This window comes from Lutra lutra, chromosome 5 (genome assembly GCF_902655055.1).
Source record: "Lutra lutra chromosome 5, mLutLut1.2, whole genome shotgun sequence".
NCBI lineage: Eukaryota > Metazoa > Chordata > Mammalia > Carnivora > Mustelidae > Lutra > Lutra lutra.
The window spans coordinates 3,504,058-3,524,866 of record NC_062282.1 but is presented as its reverse complement, the minus strand read 5'-3'; positions in this window follow the sequence as shown (position 1 = coordinate 3,524,866).

The following is a 20,809-nucleotide window of genomic DNA, read 5'->3' as shown; positions in this document are numbered from 1 at the left end:
AAATTAATACGGACTTCTAACAATTTTAGATTAGTGTTACAGGATATCTCTCTCTTTTTAAATTTATTACTCTTTTAATATTTTACTTTAAACTTCTTTGAGTCCTCATAACCACAACGTGTTGCTTGTAATCAAATATATATACATATTTGGGTCTACCTTTTTGACCCTACGTGATAAGCGTTACTTTCTAATGAGGGCATTTGGCCATCAGGTGTACTGTGATTGTTGATAATGCCAGGTAGTTAGCTGTCATCTTGTCTGTATTTCAATGGTCCCCTCTGTTCTTTGTTCTCCTTTTCCTATTTTTCTGCCTTCCTTTGGATTCACCCAATATCATTATGATTACATTTTATAGTCATTCTTGTCTTATCTATACTTCTTTCTTTTATTACTTTAGTGGTATAGGATTTATTATATAAAAGTATAATTTATTCTGGTCTACTTTCAACTGTAGCTATATAACCTTGCATATGGTGTGAGAAACTTTCGATAGTATACTTCCTTTTTTTCCTTCTGGATTTTTCTGCTATTTTTGCCATGCACTTTTATTTTATATTTGATATAAACTCCACATTGCATTGTTAAGTTTTTGCTTTTATGATATTTGTCAACCATCTTTAAAAGAGGATTAAAAAATCAGAATAGTCTGGGTAGCTACACTTTCTGGTACTCTTCATTCTCTTGTTAAATAGATCCACATTACCATTTGGTTGTTTTGTTTTCTTCTGAAGACATTCTCTTGGTATTTCTAGTAGTACTGTTCTGTTCGTGATAAATTCATTCAATTTTTTATGTCTGAAAAGTCTTTATTTGATACATTTCAAAATGTCTCTTTTCTCTGTGTTTTACTTATTTTATGGTATTATGTTTTCAAGTTTACTAGTGTTTTCTTCTACAGTGTCTTATCTGTCACTGTTCCCATCCAGTATATTTTAAAATCTAACAAAAAATTCTCAGATCTAGAAGTTTGATGTGTTTTTAAAATTTACCATGTCTCTACTTAGCACTTTGAACATGTGGAGTTCAGTTATAACAATTGTTTCAAGATATCATCTGCTAAATATAGCACCTATGTGAGGACTGAATCAGTTTTAGGATTGTTTTTTTCTCCTTCTTCTGGGACATGTTTTACACTCTATTTAAAAGCTTGGTAAATTAAAAAATAATAATAATTATAATTTCTTTTGAAACATAGTTGATACACAGTATTATATTAGTTTATATTATATTAGTGTATAACATAGTGATTTGACAATTCTGTACATACGTTGTGCTATGCTCACTGTGGTAAGTGTAGAAAACTTGATGAACGTTTATATAGTACAAGATGCTGCTGCTTCATTTTGTGTGCTAGGTAATTTTGTTTTCTTATAAACATCTCTGAGCTTTCTCTTGGGATGTCATTAATTTACTTGTAAATAGTTTAATATTCTCATATCCTGCTTTAAAAGATTTATTATTCTGAACTGAAACAGTCTAAGAGAGGTCAATCTAAGGCTGTTCAGTTCAAGCTAGTGGATGTAAGCTACAAATGATACTGTTTTCAAGGGACACTTAGCAACGTCTAGGGGGTTATGGTATTGGCACCTGAAGGGCTGATATCAGGGGGGTCGCTAGACACCTTACAATGCATGGGACAAACACCCCACAACATATAGTTGTTCAGACCAAAAGGGTGATAGCACTGAGATTCAAAAGCACTGATCTGGGGCTAATGATTTCAACAAGACTCTTCTGTGTACATTGCCCAATATCCCACAAATTATGAGTTTTTCCTGTCTGGCCAATGGGAACAGGCACTATTCTTAGTGCTAGCTGAGTCTGTGACACTGGCCTGAGTCTCATCCTTTCAAGTGGGTCTTTCCCTGGCTCCAAGTAGTTCTCCTACATGTTTAAGGTCAACAGGACTCAGCTGAATTCTCCCTGGGACCCTCTGCAGGTCTCCAGAGGTCTCTCAGTGCTGTGTCTTCCCTGGTACTCTGTGCTAGAAGCTTTCCTGCCTTTGTCCACCTGGGCTTTCACTTCTCCTCAGCCAGTCTGTTAGACTCCAAAAGGGGCCCCCTCCCTCTGCCCAAAAGCTCCCTGGGCAGCAAACTCAGTCTTCATACCATCGCTTTCTCATCTCTCAGGGATCATTGGTTGATTGTCAGCCCTGATAATGTGTGTTTCATACATTTTGTCCATTCTTCTGTTTGTTTGGTGGGAAATAGATGTTGCTCTCCTATGTTTATTTACTCTAATGGTCTTGTAAAGGAGGTTTTTCTTTTATACATTCTATGTCTCACAAAACAATAAATTACTAGTATACATATACAGATTTATGTATATAAGAAAATGTTACTTTAGTAATTAATCTAACTATTCAACTCCACAGAAATTTTACTTCTAGTAAGGACGTTAATATAGTGCAATATTCCTTTTTTAAGATTTTATTTATTTATTTGAGAGAAAGAAAGAAAGAGCACCAGCAGGGGAAGTGTCAGGTAGAAGGAGGGAGAAGCAGGCTTCCTGATGAGTAGGAAGCCTGCGTATGGCTCGATCCCAGGACCCTAGGATCATGACCTGAGCCAAAGGCAGACACTTAACTGACTGAACCACTCAGGCACCACTGTAGTATAATACTTTCAAAATTGTACTTAAAATTGCATTTATTTGATTAAAAAGTATGCTTCTGTCCTTGAAATCAGAGTTGTTCATCTGGGTTGAATTTAAATTTTACCAAATAAAATGGAATGAATAAGAAAATTTAATCTTTAAAATCACAGGGCAAAATTATGAAGAAAACGTAAAATAGAACCCAGTAAAAAGTTAATGTAGTGCCTACCAGTATGTATTATAAAATAGAAAGCTAATCAGTCATAAGACACTTTTCGGGTCCCTGAAGGTCTTTGTCTTATGCCAGAACCTTGATTTTTAGTTTCTTAGAGAACAACAATTTTGCATTTATGTTCATGAAACTATGAAGCATTGTTGACATCAAAATAAATGGAAGGAATCTGTTCCCCCAGTCCTGCCTAGGATCCACCCCAAAAACATTCTTGTGAAATAGGTTGCTTGGAGATTATCCTTTTGTTCCTTTTAATCTTTTATCATTTTTTGTGTGTGTGTGTGTGTTGGCTCAGCCAAGAGCATCTGCAGGGAAAGTCATGATGTGAAACTCCTCCTGCTCTTCTATGGGGTAGACCCAGAGAGAGAATCTCAGAGAAGAAGCAGTGTCACGGTGGTCAGCCACATCACCAAAGATCCTACTGAGGCACATCTAGCTTTTGTCTGCATCCTTGCCCCAAAGTCTCATTATGGCTTCCTAGCTGGTTTACATAGGAAAGGCAATCAAACACTAAAATCCACATTCATAATCACGTCATTTTTCTCTTTACTTTACGTTAGGTTATAAAGTGCCTCAACCCATGGCACATTTCCTGGTTGTGTGTAAATTCACATAAATTTACATAACACTGTTATATTCTTTATATCAAAGTCCGGTCTATGCTATTATGAAAGTGTTTACTCAACTTGATAATTAACTTTAGATGTGGAAAGAGTGAAGGGTTCGATTTCAAGAACTTGAAATTGGAAACGTCTTATAAGCTGCCATGCTCATGATCCTTAAATGTCTGGTTTCATACCTGCCCAGCTGGAGCAGGCAGAGCGCGGATGCTGGTCTTGTGTACCCCAGACCCTCACGTTCTCTGGTAGGTTGGAAGGCACAGAATCCGTGACTTCAGATTTATCTGTGCTTTGGCACTTTCTGGCCGTTTATTGAGCTGAAGAAATCAATATGACTCTAATAAAACCACAGATGGTAATTAGTTCTAACCATTGAAGTGTCCTGTGTTGATTTATATATATTCTAAAAACTTGGACCAGATGCAGTGTGAGAACTTGGAGAATTTGATGGTGCTTGTGTTTGCAGTCACTTGAGTGCATTCAGAAATAAACAAAAAATAAATAAATAAGTCTATCTGAGTGAGGCTTCAGGCAGAGTGAAAGGTAAGGGAGAAAACCATCCAGTTTATCCTAGAAAGAATTCAATGCTCCGAGGCCAGCTTGCTTGAGATATTTCCTTCACCCCATGTCAAGCCTCCCTGTTCCGTGGACAGTGTTTGCAGGCAGAAATAAACACTGGCCTTGTCTCGTTTTGGGAGGTGGGGGGCCAGTCCTATGGAAGCCCTTCCAGGCCTCAGGACAACTCCCCAGTGAGGACGAGCTGTGCGCTGAATCAGCAGGCTCTGACCCTCCACTGCTCCCAGCCTCTGTGACCCTTCCCCTGGCTGCACCCGAGATCCGGGCCCAGAGCCCAGTGAAAGGTCAGCATTTTTGTGTGGGCAGTTTCACTGAGATGGAAAGAAAGCCAGAGCCTGAAACCCGAGGGGCCCTGAGCCCCCTTTATGTGCACCGGGAGATTCAGTCTGTTGGCATGAAGGAGAGCAGCACCCAGGGCAACCACGTGGTGGGGCTGGCTGTTCCCACCAGGAGCCCATAAGCTCAGTGCTCCCACTCCATGACAAATCCCGAAAATGCCATCTCCTCTTGAGAGGAGAACGGCCAACAGTACTGGGGAGCCCCACAGAGACCCATCTCCAGGACCTTAACGTCGGGACTGAAAACACAGGGTTGTGACGTCATACTAAAGCTGGGACTTTAGAACGTTAAGCAACAACTGGAGATTGAAGGTGACGCGCAGAGGGTGCCGGGTCCCCACAGAATACTAGTTGCTGCGGTAGAAGTGTCATGGTCACAGAAACTGTCATCCGTTGGCTGGTGTTTCTGCGGCCCTCAAGCTGGTTATATTCCTTGTCAGCACATGGTTCGAATCAACAAGGAATATAAATGAAGTGGCCACAGCTCCAAGACTCTCTTAACACTTGGCACATGGCGACAGTAACCGCAGCCCGGTCCCAGCTCCCTCCACGCTGCTGCACTCTGGAGCACAGGAGGCTGCACATGGCCCAGGCCTCCTGCACCACAGCCCAGGGAAGGGAGAACCCCAGGGGACCCCAGCTCCTACCCCCCCCACCTGCTCCCCACCTGACTCCTCTCCCTGAGCCCCCCGCCCGTACCACCAGCTCCCTTGCACCCTGGAGCCTCGGTGACCTTTGTGCCCCAGTTGCTTCAGGGCCATCTGCTCTCATGCCGGTTTTCTCTCGATTCCTCGGAGAGGCCCTTTTCTTCCACTTCCTGGAGTCAGCATGAGCCTCTGCTCAGCTGAGAGGAGCCTCTGCTGCAGACCCAGACTCAGATCCCAGGACCCAAGAATGAGATTTCTGCACAAAACGCATCGGACCGGAACTGGTTTTCTTTAGTCCTGGCTGTCTGTTTGGACGTGTTGGGGGACATAGGTGCCAGTAGGGGGACCTGGAAGGCTCAGAGCAGCCCAGGTGGCCTGAGGGCTATGGAGGTGGTTGAGGAATTGCTCGGGGTCTGGAAGCAGGCCAGCCGGGCAGCCTCTCGTCCTCCTGCCAGCTCTCCCTGTGGAGCAGAGGCCCGATTCTGGATCCTGGACAGGAACGGGGCTGCCCACCACCTCAAGTGCAGTCTGAGGAGGGAGCCCCAGGCAGCCTGCCCCTGCGATGGGGCCCGCAGTTCCCCAGCAGAGCCACACCCCTGCCGGCAAGCAGTGTGTTGTACCCCCGAAGTCTAGATGAACCTCTCCCAAAAGTTTTGGTGATTTTTAGTATTTATGACCTCTGCTTCCACCTCTTAATTTTGGCTTTTTGCTGGTACATGAAGACTGTCTTTTTCCATTAAGGATTGCCAGCATGCACTGCCTTGGGAACCTGGGGTTTTACCCACAACCCTGCATTTGCAGCACCAAAGTGCAGCTCTGTGTCAGGGCAGCATTCTGCCTGGATATGCTGTGTCCATCAACTCTGCTTTTCGGTTCCAGGGCTGGGCAAGTTTTAGCATTGTGATGTGCAAGTTTCCTATCATTATTCTTATTGAAGTTGGGTCAAATATTGGACAAATAAAGAAAGAAGCCCCTTCCTCGGCCCATGGCAGGGTATGCGCCGCAGGATTCTTGGAAACAAGACCAGGTGGCAGGTGATCATAGCACCTGGTTTTCTTCGCATTTCTAACTGTCCCTCGCGTGGACATCCCCGGGCGCTGGTCCTGGCCAGGGCAGCCCCTGCCTTCCCCTGGGGCTCGGGTGCTCTGGAAGGATTTTGAGCTCACACCTTTCACTCTTTCATCTCTAGCACGAGACCAGATGCAGAAAACTGCTGGAAGGGGCCAGACAGGAAATATTTCCAGAGTCCCTGGGCAGCATGGTCTTACCGAAGTCACTCAGCTCTGCACCAGCCACGGCCACAGGAACGAATGGGCATGCCTATGTTCCGGTAAAACTTTATCAGCGGCCTCAGAATTGTGAATTTTTTTTTTTAAAGATTTTATTTATTTATTTGACAGAGAGAAATCACAAATAGGCAGAGAGGCAGGCAGAGAGAGAGGAGGAAGCAGGCTCCCTGCTGAGCAGAAAGCCCGATGCGGGGCTCGAACCCAGGACCTGGGATCATGACCCGAGCCGAAGGCAGCGGCTTAACCCACTGAGCCACTCAGGCGCCCCAGAATTGTGCATTTTATATTGTTTTCATGTGTCACAAAATGTTCTTTTCCTCTTACTATGTTTTAAACATTTATTTTTAATTTTTTGGAAGATAGAAGTGTTTTTATTTTATCTTTTAATTCAAATTCAAAGAGCCAACAGATAGTACATCATTAGTTTCAGATGCAGTGTTCAATGGTCCATCAGCCATCAGTTGTGTACAACCCCCAGTGCTCATCATACCTCGTGCCCTCCGTGAGGCCCATCACCCAAGTTAAACATTTAAAGAGCTAAACCCTGGGGTGCCTGCCTGGCTCAGTCTATTAAGCATCCAACTCTTGATTTCAGCTCAGGTCGTGATTTCAGGGTGGTGGGATCGAGCCCTGCATCTGGTTTGACATTCGGGGAGGGGGGGTTGCTGCTTGAGGATTCTCTCTTCTTCTCTCTCTGCCCCTCCCCACCCTGCATGCACATGTTCTTTCTCTCTCCCTAAAAAATAAACAAATAAATAAAATAAATGTAAAACCCATTCTTAGCTTGTGCACCAGACAAAAACAAGACTTTTTCCAACCCCTCCAGGAGACCCGTGTGAGAAGAGAAAAGCTGTGTCTTGGGCAGGCCATATTCTTCTTCCTTTTTTTTTTTTTTAAGATTTTATTTATTTATTTGATGGAGAGAGATACAGCGACAGAGGGAACACAAGCAGAGGGAGAGGGAGAAACAGGCTTCCTACCAAGCAGGGTGCCTGATACAGGGCTCCATCCCAGGACCCCAGGATCATGACCTGAGCCGAAGGCAGATGCTTAACAACTAAGCCACCCAGGCGCTCCTTGGGCAGGCCCTCTTAAAGTCCCCTGCCCTGGGGCTGGGGTCTCGGGCTCCAGTGAGCATACTGTCAGTGGGCAGACAGTCGCTGAGCCATAAATGCTGACATTCCATCAAGTGTTAACAGTAATTCAGTTTATTTTGAAAAGTTAACTAGGTGAGATGTCTACATAGCTTTCAGAAGCCTTGTGGAACCACAGACAGATTTTTCAGAAAACTTTATGTAAAGTTGTTTTTGTTGTTTTTGGTGATGGATTTATTTTGTTTTAAATTATGTTAAGACACGTTATTGAAGCGGCACCTGAAAATGCTGAAGTCTGTTAATTTATGTGAGAATACCTTTTCATGTGGAAATCTGTTGTTTCCCTCTTTTATACCCGAGGAATCTCACAGGATGTAGTTTGTGGTGTTAATCTCCTGCCTTGGCAGGCCTTGCTTGGCGCTTTGCCATGGCTTTTATTGGGAAATGCATATTCATAAAATAATTCAGTACTTTGAAAACATTCCAGTGTGAAGAAGGAGAGGAAAGATTTCTTCCTTCGGTTTTATATCAAATTTTACTTTAAAAATCCTTCAGTCTCTCTATGTCTCCATAGTGTGTAGAACCATCCATGACCCCCACCCCGATAATTTTGAATTTCTCAGTGATGCCCAGAAAATGTTAAGCTCTCGTCTTAATTTTGCTTGACATGGGTTTTAAAAAGTACATTTTCTGCAGATTCTTGATTTAACTTGGTTGGGAATTTCTGTTCAATTACTTTTTTGGTTTACCATCCCTATTTTAAAAGGAAAGCACAACTGTCATTTTATGGAAGCATTTGGGATAGGATTTATTTGAATAAAAGTTTTGATCTGTTCCTTTTTTTCCCTCAGTAGTCTGGGAAACTAAGAAAGCAGAATAAAACTCCAGAAGAGAATGTTTAAGATCAATTTTAGCATTAGGTTCGGGGTATGCTACAGAAAAGTCAGACTTTCCTGCTCATGGCTGCTGTCTCTTTTTTACGGTGTCTGTGTAGCAACAACGAGCCTTTCTGCATACAGCTGCCATGGCTCCAGCTGTCCCTCGTGAGCCCTCCTCTGAGCTCAGAGTGTTAGCTTGGGTGGTTAGAACAGTGGGCAAGAGGGGCACCCGGGTGGCTTAGTCCTTAAGCATCTGCCTTCGGCTCAAGTCATGATCCCAGGGTCCTGGGATTGAGCCCCACATCAGACTCCCTGCTCTGTGGGGAACCTGCTTCCCCCACTCCCCCTGCTTGTGCTCTCTCACACTCTCTCTCTCTGTCAAATAAATAAAATCTTAAAAAAAAAAAAAAGGGCAGCGGACAAGGGATCATCCTCATGCTGACCATTTCTCTTCTCTGTTCGTTTGTCTCCGATCTCATCTCTGGAAACATCCAACTGTCTCGCGAACACATGCTTTCGGTCACCAGGGGGACTGGGTGGGAAACCGCAGCTGGACCAGTTCAAGTCCAGTTGAAAACGGCTCAAACCACATGGCTCGGTGGCCCGGAGCCACCCACGGCATCCGAGTGGATAAAGGCATCATCATAATTACTGACAAAGCACGGGCTGCCGGAACGTTCTCCGTCTCTCTTCAGTCCGGGCTAATGTGTTTATTCCTTTCCATTGCTCTTGCCTGGGTTTCTGCATCATTAAGAAGTGGGCTAAATCCATTTATCATTCCAAATTGCACAATACTCAAGCTATCCGTCAGCGTGCTGGAGAAGTTAAAATGCAAGTGTTCCAGTAAGGAGTAATTCCAACCCATAGTGTTTGCATGGACGTCTTCTACCCATGCCTGGGAGCACTCGCTTGGACGGCTATCATTTATTTTTGGCTGCAAATAATTATTCATTAAGTAGGATCATTTGTGAAGCATAGCTTAAGTAGGTCAGCAAAATTGTTCATATTGAGGGAATTTTACTTAATAAGATCTATTGATTTGATCATAACTGAAACACATGCAATTTTTTTTATTATACTCTTTCTCCCAGATGTCTTCATTCAGAGATTTCATCGTTTTTTTTTTTCCTTTCAATTACTTACACTACATAAACTTCTATGACTGTCTTCCTTTCTCACCAAGTCAGTTCAAAAGGAGAAAGGGAGCTTCCCTTGGAGGGCAGGATGCTGGCGAGGGCACAGAGCTGCATTTCCAGGCTCCAAGGTGTCCCCAGGGGCCCTGGGACCATGGTGTGGCTCATGCTGCCTCCTCCTCCAGCCCTGGGATCCTCCTGGAGCTCCTCCTCCCCCAGCTGGCCGGGTGTAGTTCCCTGCGGAGGGGGTCAAGGGCCTTGGGCATGGGCTGCCACCAGACAGAAAGCACTCAGGTCTCTGAAATGCCACCTCTCCAACCACCTCTGCCCTGAAGATTTTCAAGCAGCACCTTCTTCTGCCCCAGGGGTAGTTTGGGCGGGCTGCCTCCCACCGACGGAGGACGTCCACTCGCCCCTGAGCAGGGATGCACGTGCTCCTTGGAGAGCGACACCCTGGTACAGGCGGCACAGACACCCTGGTACAGGCGGCACAGACACCCTGGTACAGGCGGCACAGCCTGCTTGTCACTGGGCTGCCCCTCTGCCGCCCCCGGGTCCTGCGCCAGCCCGCGGAGCCGAGTGTGCAGTCACCAGCCATCTGTCTCTTCTCCCTGGCCAGGCACTTGCTCTCGCACCCTGCTCTTGGTGTGTCTTTCCTTTTCCCTCCACGGAAGCAGAGCCGCGGGAGACAGACGCCCGCCGAACCGGCCCCAAAACTCTTGTGTCCGGCTCCTTCGGCGGCGGTGAGGGTGACTGTAAGTCCCCTGCTCTCAGACGCTGGTGGGGAGGGTCAGTGTGAGCAGCTGGTGGTGCTCCCAGGTAAAGCTGACCTGCATGAGGTTTGTTCTATCTCAGAACCCCACTACCTCTGCATGAAAGCCACGGATCCTCCCTGCAGGAAGAAGGGCAAGTCTTCCCTTGCAAAAGCCACTGTTGTCTTATCTGGTCATTATGGCTTCCGGCTGTGGCCGCTGCGGCAGCTTGAGAAGAGCTCCATCACGTGGAGGGCATGCCCCCATATGGGAGGGATGGAGGGGGGCCTCCAGGGGAGGGGCAGGCACTGAGGCTGGAGGGACCTGCAGGATCCCTTTGCCGAAGCCTGGAGAGGAACCCTTATCCGGAGCCATGAGATGGGCCGGAAGGGGACCGAATCCCTCTCATTCTGTGATGCGGCTTCAGATTCTCGCCTAGAGGGCTCACATCAGCTTGCACAGCGTGTGTGTGGTGGAGGGTGTGAGTGTGGTGGGTGTGGCTGGGTGTGGGTGTGCCTGTGTGCGTGTAGGGGAGGAGTAGATTTTCGATACAGAAAATCCAGTTAGGGAGGAACGATGGCCATAAAGAGTGGGACTCATGAAGACCCAAAGAATGACAAAAAGACACCGGTGCATCATTTGGGAGATGCATTTGAGAGGAAGAGGAGGAGTTCCCATAACCAAACCTGGCTGCTGGTCACCAACAGCTGAGGACTGATTAATAACTTTTAATACACACCTTCCTTCCTTCCTTCCTTTCTTTTCTTTTCCCTTCCCTTCCCTTTCATTCCCTTCCTTTCCTTTTCCTTCCCTTCGCTTTCTTTTCTCCCTTCCTCTCTCTCTCTCTCTCTCTCTCTTTCTTTCTTTCTAGCAAGTTCCATACCCAGTGAAGCTCAGTGTAGGGCTTGAACTCACAGCCCTGAGACCAAGACCTGAGCTGAGATCAGGAGTCAGATGCTTAACCGACAGAGCCACCTGGCACCCTTGATACGCACATTTCTAAGGAAACTATTTGTCTCGTCCAGCGTGGTCCACTGAGATACAGGGTTTGTACACTTAGAATCTATTTAAACATCACTGAAATCCAGTGCATGCTATTTTAAGACAATCTGTGTTTCTCTTTTTAAAAATTATTTGAACACAACTGTGTCCAGCTTGAGTTTGGGAGCCGTGTTGACTCTGTAAACACTACTCATTTGTCCTTTGGCTGGTTTCCCCTTGGGACCCACTTGAGTGGGGTCTCCCATTCCATAACGGAAATTGAAAAGTAAACGTCTCTTGGTTATCAGTTTAGTATGAGGAGAAGTATGTTCTCATCCAGTCAGAATTATAGTAATTTGAAAAGGAGGCTCTAAACCATTCTCTTCTCCGTTCTGTCTACTTTGCTCTGTGTTAAGTACTGAAGGAAGCCATCACCCTTCTCTGTGGAGAAGGACAAAAGTTTGCGAACCACATAGTCATATCCTGGCACTCTTGCAAAAAGTAAAAACATTCAACCTGTTCTAGTAACTGACAGGAGTCCCAATCCCCGCCCCTCAGGGGTTCCAAGACACACCTTGCATGGACGTGGCTGCAGGGATGCGGAGATGTGGGGGTGCCAGGGGCACCTATGCTTGGCACCGCAGGGAGGGCAGCGGGCTGATGAGGAGAGGGACACAGACCAGCCGAGCATCAGACGATGACACGAGGTGAAGAGTTTGTGAACAGTGCATGCAGAAGGTGTCCTCAGGGTAACAGGCGGTAACCTAGAGAGAGTCCTGCCACGTCAGGGACGAGGCACTGGACAAAAGCCCAGGAGGAGCCTGGGCTGGTCATACCAGGGGCTCAGAGACCCCAGCCATGGTGCTGGAGGACAAGAAGCTCTCCCTTTCCATTCCTGAGCAGAGAGGGACCCAGAGAGCCTGATCCAAGAGCGGAGGCAGCAGGAGCCGAGTGCAAGTCAGAGGGAGGCAGGAAGGACAGAGCAGTAGCCACTGACCTCTAGGACTCGGTGCATGAGGATGCGGCCGGGATCAAGCTTTGGGATGTCCTTCTCACTCAGCTTGCGTGGGTCCTGAGGCTTGCTTTCAGAATAGGACATGTGGTACAAATGAGAAGGTTTGCTTCTAATGAGAAAATAAATCACAACCGATTATAGTTTAAATGGAAAACATGGATGAAGGAAGGAAGGAAAGTAAAGAACTGGTACACACCTACTCGTTCATTTTCCGGTAATTTCAGGGGCATCGTATTTGATTATCTTTCTGAATGATAGTATGTGGCATATTTTCCACCACAACAAAAAACAAAAACAAAAAATCATTGTACCCTAGAGAGATAAATTAGTCTCTGCCTCCATCTGCTTGCTTAAGTTTTATTTTTATGATTGAACACAAAAATACATAAAACATGCAACTTCATGTATGGAACCTCTTGTCACTTGCAGTTTTGAGTGGGTGTGTACCCGACAAACACAAGTATAAGTTCTATTTCATGAGATTTCCCTCCGAAAGAAAAAGGGATTATGGATATATTTCTAAACATCACTGATGTTCCTGACGAGGATAACATCCATTCTGATGAGGGAAATGCTTATGACCCTCCACATCGGGGGCCTGGAAGACATTCCCATAGGCCACCTCCTAAAACCACATGTTCTAGATCTTTCTTCGCTGTTACTGCAGGCTTGGTGCCGACGCCCGAAGGACATATTCTTATCAGGGGACCTCTGGCCTGACTCTCAGCATGTGCCTTTGTGTTGTTGGTAAGGACGACTACCAGCAACTTGGTTATACAAGGAAGGGATTGCAAACCCATGAATATTTCAGGTTAAATTAAAGCTTATATACATCATAAAGAAAACTAAGGTGTGACTGGCTTTCAACATCCCCAGACATGAAGGGAAGGTGGGGGAGTCCGAGTAGAATGGATCCCAATTCCAGTTACATTCTTGGTTTGGCAAATTTTATTAAAACATACGCCCACACCAACGTGTTGACAGAGTCCATCCTAGGGGTCCGTGGGCCAGTGGCAGTAGGGTCTGATGATGGACCTTTGGGACAGCTCACAGTCCTAGTAGTAATTGCCAGGGCACCTTGCAAATAGTCTCAGTCTGGATCTGTTTTACTCTGAAGTGCACAGACTAACACAGATAAAAAGACTTTACAGGAAGATGACGCCCACTTCAGGCCGTAGTGTTCACGTGTGGTACTCAGTCACGCTTCAGCCTGGGACGGGTGCCTCGCTGCACCAGAACTGCGAGCCAGGACAGTGGGCCCTGTGTCCCACGCTGTGCCCAAGCGCAAAGGCAACAGGTAGGCAGGTCGGCTAGGAGGATGGCTCCCCGGGACACCCCCATTTTCCCTGCAGGTGAGACCGTAAGCAGTGCTGAGGGGAAAGGCCTACGACACCGGATGTGGTCAGCTGCTTCTTGACCACCTGCTCTCCTGAAGACTGGGATACCCAGGCACTGGACTATGGATGAAAAGTTATCTTGAGAAATGCTGATGTCTCTTTGATACATCATTCTTAAAAGTAGAGGCACCGAGGGGCGCCTCGGTGGCTCTGGCTATGAAGCGTCTGACTTCAGCTCAGGTCATGATCCCGGAGTCCTGGGATCGAGCCCCACGCCAGGATCCCTGCTCAGCAGGAAGCAGCCTGCTTGTCTTTTTCCCTCTGCACTGTCCCCACTCATTCTCTCTTTCTCTCAGTCTCAAATAAATAAATAAATAAATAGATAAGTAAATAAATAAAATCTTTAAAAAGAAGTTTCTTAGGGGGAGAATAAGAAAGTAGAGGCATGGAAAGAATCTTAAGTTCAGGAAAAAGGTGATTTTAACAACCCTGAGTCTGGAGTGGGCAGCTGTGCTATGGGTCCAGGAGACAGAGGGAGGGGCAGGGGACATGCACTGAACATCCCCAGATGTGGGAGAAACACCCATAAGATGCACAAGGTATTTTGTTGACTTTGATTTCTATGGACACTTCGTGGGAGAAGTGGAAGGCTGCCTTGTGCTCCAGGCTCACAACCTGGGCCAGGTGTTGCGGGGCCTGAGCGCCCTTCTGATGCCGTTTAGCTCACCGACACTCTCTGGTTCCGTTCTGTTAATGCCTAGAGACAAGAGTGCACATATTTTACCTTTTGCATTGTAGGCTGAAAAATCCAGGCCAGAAAGATGCGGTTGGAAGACGAAATTTCTCCCAAATGAAACCAGGTGCATATACACAACCCCAGTATTTCCTCGAGAGGAAAGTTGAAGTGCTCGCCAACAGCAGACCATAAGCTTAGCAGCAGGAGGCACCAGGTGGGACCTGATCACTAGCAAACGGAGAGAGCCCCGCGTGTGCGACAGGCACGGCTTAATTGAAATAATCTGTGGTCAGGGATTGCATTTCCCAAGTAAATTAATAACCACCCTCCTAGAGAGATGTATTGGATCTCCGGGTCCAGACCATAGACGTGGCGCAGTTATATTCATTTGGGATGAACTAATCCTTTTCTGACAAGGAAGCTAAAGAAATTATTTTGAACAGATTTATAGGTCTCACGGGGACGTACAGTGTACTTCCAAACATCCTGAATCCCATTTCTTCCAGCGTACACACCACCCCACAGACACTGCAGCATTCTTGGGAAACCCTTCCTCACGGGGGGACTCGGGACAGAGAGGCAACTTTGGGGAAGCCTGTAACAATAGAGGCTCTGTAGAGAAGACTGCATTGAGTCTGGGCAGATCATTTGTTATTAGTTCCCTGGAGTGACTTAATTTAACAGAGATAATTTGAAAAAGACACATCTACAGGAGCTGTCCGTCTGACAATGGTCAGTTATCTCTGGAAAAGTCACAATCGTAGTTATCATGCCATTAATGTAGTCACATTAAAAATAAAAATTATTTATTTATTTGACAGAGAGAGAGACAGATCACAAGTAGGCAGAGAGGCAGACAGAGGCAGAGGGGGAAGAGCCCGATGCGGGTCTCGATCCCAAGACCCTGGGATCATGACCTCAGCCGAAGGCAGACGCTTAGCCCACTGAGCCACCCAGGTGCCCCAATAACCACGTTTTTAAAGGGGGCAGAAAGCCAAGAAAGGTCAAATGAGAGCAGTGACAGTAATCGGCAGGTCAAAGGTGGACCTGAGGAAGAACACTAGCTGAAGCAGGATGCTGGGCTGACTCCATATTGAGCAGAGAACAAGAAATGAATGAAATATTATAATAAAGAAGAAGCAGTGGACATTAGAACTAGAAAAGACTTCAGGAACCACATCAGAGGCCCCACTGATTGGCCAGTCAGAATCCCTGGGGCTAAGGTCCAGAAATCTGTTTTTTTTTCAAATCTCCCCTTGGGTTCATCTGTGGCCAAATGGAAGGCTGGGAATCATTCCACCCCTCCTATTACAGAGAGGAGAGGTAGCTGGGAGGAAGAGAAGCAGCTCTCTGGTTTCATACTTAATCAGAAATTAGGGAACACTACTCTGCAGATTCTGTAAGTCGTTTCCAAACGTCCCAAAGAATCCTTTTCCTATCTTTTACAGGGCACCATTTTAGGGATTTGGAGTGGAGGCTAATCAGAGAGACTGTGTGAGCCCATCCATCCAGCCCTGGTCAGAGAGGTGAGCCAGGCCTGATGTTTTATTGCAATCAGGAAGAATGTGTACTTTCATTTCCCTCTGGACTTGGATATGGGCTTTTATTGTTCTCTTCAGATACTTCTCAACTCAGCAAGAAGGGCCTCCCTTACACGAGACAGACTTCATTTAGCCAACCCCACATTGTTTTCCTCTCCAGACGGAGTGCTGGGGAAGCACCCTGCTTTTGCATAACGCAGTGCTGGACACGGAGACCCCACAGGGAATTGCCGGGACGCTTAGTGTGTTTGCTGTGCTTCAGGAGACACGTGTTGAATTTTGAAATTGTATTCTGAACTGCTACATAATCATTGTTCTTGTCCTAACGCATATTGGTTTCAACTGCTAACATTGTAAAGATGCTGTAAGTCGGGGCTTTGTGGGTTTAAAAGGTGGAAGGCCATGGGAAACATTTGGAAGTCATCCCGTTCACTCAAGTTGATAGTAACTGGATAAGAAACATGCACGCATTACCCTGCACTCCCAGGGAAATAAGACAACACAAAAGAAGCGGAAGAAATTGGCTCCATTTGTACAAGATGACGGTTCTGTTAAAGAGAAGCGCGACTACGTCCTCTTATCTATTAGCACGTTTTTACCCAAATGCTGTTCTTTCCTTTCGGCCTCCACACCCACAGCCGTCCCCAGATCTGCTTCCAACCTGTCTTTGCGACTCTCTAGCTGAGAAATCGCGTCCCTCACCGGTTCTTGGGTTTGTTAATTTCAAGTGAGGATAATAATACTTACCTCATCAAGTAGCCGGAGGAGTTAAATGAGTTCAAATGTGAAACTCTCAATGAATACTACAATTTTCCCAAGCATGGGGTATCTGGACCACGGGAGGACGGTGCATGACCTGTCCCCTTTGCTGGAGTGTGGAAGCCAACGTCCGGGTGGCCAGTGTTCTTTGAGGATTTAAATAACAGGTAAAATGTTGAGCCCCTGAGCCCCATTACTTCCTATCTGCCATCTCCCTTACCCCTGTTCTTACTCAGTGTTGAAATACTGGAGAAGAGGCAACGGGTCACGACAGTCACAGTGGAAAGAAGACTGTCTGAAACTTTCAGGGAGAAGTTTCCTTTGCCGTCAGGACCAAACCTCCGAAGTCCCCGTGAAGCGAAGTGGAGTGCAGCCTTCCTTCCGCTCCGTGGTTCTTCCACTGCTGCTGGAATCCCCTGGAGAGGACAGAGCCCAGGGGACGGAGAGTTCATCGGAGGATCACCTGCTAGCGTCATAGTCCATGGCTCCAGTGTTTCAGGTGGGGTCCTGTCTCTCTGAATGCCTTCTAGTTGGAACCCTCTGGCCAGTTCCTCGGTGACCAGCCCTGACTGCCACCTGCTCTCCTTCCATTTGGATTTTCTCCACTGAAAGAAATGCCAGCTCACATTTCTAAATCATCCTCTCAGATTGCTGGTGTGGACAAGCTGTCCGCATGAACTTCCTAAGCATGGGATTCTAATAAATATTAGGGCAAGAGACAGGGTCAAAATGAAAACAAAACAAGACAAGACACACTGGGGCAGTTAGGAGATGTCTTGGAAGTTGTATAGATGGAGGTGATAGCCCAGGTGTGTTTGGAACGCACGTGGGCCCAAGATTTAGTCTCCTACCTCCTTCATTAACACATTGAGAAAGAAAAGCTCCTTTGCTGACCCAGTCAAACCCTCGCTTAGTCACTCGGCATTTGGTTACCACGGATTTGCTGGGTCCCCACTGTCCTAGTCCTGCCTTTCTTGTGCTCTCTGCTCTCTTCTGCAGCCGAAGACAAAGATGTGAATGACAACTTACTTAGGTATCCACTAACAGCTTTTGCCATCCCATGCTGCATGTGGGAGAATAACGTTGTGTGGTCCATCAACAATCGCACAATTCAGGCAGCTAAATGCACAACCAAATGTGAAAATGTACAGAGAATATAAATCTCAGTTAATGAAAATAGCTTTCTCAGGGAATTTGAGAAATACCTGTATAATTCCAGTTTATGCTCAGCGGTGAAGATACAGGTCGTTTGTGTGAATTTTTAAAAATGTGCCATCATAGCTAATTTCTCTACCAACACACACAGTAGCTTCCTGCCCAACTCAATGCCAAGCCATATTCACAGGAAGCTTGTAGATCTCTTTTTCGATATTAATCTTACAAATGTGTATTTTAACGTGTATGTTTACAGAGAATAAAAACAACAAAAACACACAAAAAATGTATATTAAAGCTTGCTATGTTGAGAAAGTTCTTTAGGTGTCACTTTATCAGTCTTTACTGGAATTTTTCCAAGTTTAAAAATCCTTTAAAGGATCTTGACATTTGAGTGGAGTATCAGCTTTGAAATGAAACAGAAGTGTCATGTTCGGGTCGAAGTGACGTGAGCAAACTCTTCTAGTAACACAGATCCAAAACCCCTGGCCAACAGAACGTGGGATGTGCGGGGTTGAACTCAGCCACCCCTCTGAACTACAACAGGCAACACCCAGGGGCGTGCAGCTGCCCGCCCGAGCCATTTGCATTTGGCATCCCAACAAGCAATGACCCGGCTCAACGCGGCGGCCAGAACTTTGTTCCCTGTTACTACAGCGTGATGAACATGGGACTTAGCCCTGGATATCTCTCGAATTTCATGCATGACGTCCATATTGCGAAAACACAAGGATGCTTTTCCCTGCTTATCTCGATGGACTTCTTTACAGAGTGCATGTATTGCCCTTTCTTATGGAGCTCGTTTCTTTCTTCTGGGGAGCTCGTCTTTCCTGGTGCTCCTTCACATCACTGCTTCTTTGGCTTCCTTAAAGAGTTCCATTCCTCTGAGCTTTCTCTTTCTCTCTCTTTGGACACTGGTGATCCTGCAGGTTCTCTAAAGAAAGTTTCTACCTGGGGAAGCCCATGCCTTCTCAAGATTCCATCTCTTGTGTACCCAGCTTTCTCTCTCTCTCTCACACACACACACACACACAAGCGCGTGCACACGCGTGTGCACATGCACACATCCATCTTCATGCAGCAGACTCTCCCAGACCCTCAGACACACGCTTGGAACTATCTGCTGGGTGCTGCAGTTAAAAGAACTCATCTTTCTCTTGGGTTTTCCTCTCAAGAGCCCCTTTAGAGAACACGTGTTCACTTCTCTCTGCCTTTTCCCACAATCCTGATTAGTGAGTTTGGGTGGAAATGATAGACAACATGGGGTCATGACATTTCTGGGTCCTCCCTTGGGCCTAACGTGTCTTCAGGGTTTCTGGGTTCTCCCAGAATACTGTCCTCTGGACCATGCAGAGGGACACTGAGAGCCCACTGGTCTCCTCGTAGAGTGCTTGTGTCTCTGGTTAACTAAGCCACTGTTAATCCCTCAACCATGCCCTCAAGCTGACATGATTTTTTTTTTTTTTTAATTATAGGGCAAAGCGGCAGCTTTTTTCCCTGTGGAGGAGTCGGGTGAGTGGCCTCTCTTCTTCCTGGTAGCTTCCGGCTGGTTGTTCTGAGCCTCTGGTTCACCCCAGGAGACAAGGCTCCTCATGCTCACTCCATGTCCAGAAACCAAGGCTATCAAATCTGGTCAACAAACAAAAGCAACACCCAGGAAAAACACGGATTCCCATTGTCCAACAATAACTCAATTCCCAATAATAAAGGCCAGGCAGGTCCACCCTCTCCCAATTCTCTTCCCTCTCTCCACTCCTCACCTACATCAAAATACCTTGGTCATTCTCAACACCGTCCTTCTCCTGTGCCCTCCACCACTGATCTGTCTTCAACTTTGCCTCTTCTTTTTCTAGGTACTCCTCTAAACCTTCTCTCTTCTGACTTCCATTGCCAATGTCCTGTTTTAGAGCCTACTTTTCGACTGTGATGGTCACTACATGTCTTGAATCCTCCGCTTCTCCCACCCCCAATCCTCCCATGGCAGCCAAACATGGCTCCCCAGGTGCAGGTGGGACCACATCACCACTCTCATCAAATGCATCTGTGGCTTCCCGTTTCTGTTTCTTGGATGGTTTTAACTGCACATCACAAAAGACAACTCAAAATAGCTTAAGTCAACAAAGGGACCTGCTGGCTTGTTGGGCTGAAAAGTCCGGGGGTTGAGCTGGCTTCTCACTTGGCCTGGTGTGTGTAATCCTGCATCAGCTTCTCTTTCCTGCCGGACAGAAGCTCAGGCCACTTGAAGGTCTTCAGACAGCCTTCTTGAAGACCCAGCTGGTCCTTCCTCCTCCATCCCCAGCACCCACACCGTGGTGGTGAGTATATGACAAACATAAGCATGCACTTCCTTTTGTCCATATACTTCCACTCAGGTTGCATAATTTTGTGTAAAAAATAACTATTGTTTCCTTTTTCTCGCCAACCTACCTTATAGTCAACAACTCGGGTCTTCTCCAGTCACCCTTCCTTCACAGGAAACTGGACACACCATTGTCTCGTCACTCGCCTTCCTATACTCAACTCTTGGCAACTCAGAGGTCTTCCCTGAGACCCTTGGCTAGGAAAGCCACCTGCAGGACTTTCTGCAGAGAAAGGGCCCCATTTATGGACCTCATGCATCCATAAGCATGGAGGAAGTCCCAAAGCCATCAGAGCAGGTACTCTGGAAAATGGTACATTCAGTGACATTCACAGCTCAGAACTGAAATGCTGCTGCACAAGTGTTCAGGTTAAAGGAAGGGAAAGGTAGGGTCAAGCTGACTTATGGTAGCCACTCCTCCTTAAATGGTAACAAGGATTTTGAAAAGTCTGTTAATTAGAGGGGGGGATGTTTTCTGTAGAAATCAATAAATACTTAAAGGCCATCCTGAGAGTGTTTTTAGGAATTAAAAATACAGAGATGAAAAGTTCTCATTAAAAAAAAAAAAAAGTGTGAATCAAGGAAACAATACAGTGTGACCCAGATGTCATGGAGAAACACAATGTGGGCACAGAGGGGACTAAGATCTGGAAGGGGAGTCCTCTGAAGATGCTGACTGTCCCCTCCAGTCCATGGGAGCACAAACATCAGAGCCTAGTCCTTCTCTGGTATTTTCGTGTTGTCTGTGGCTGAGGGGACATGGGATAGA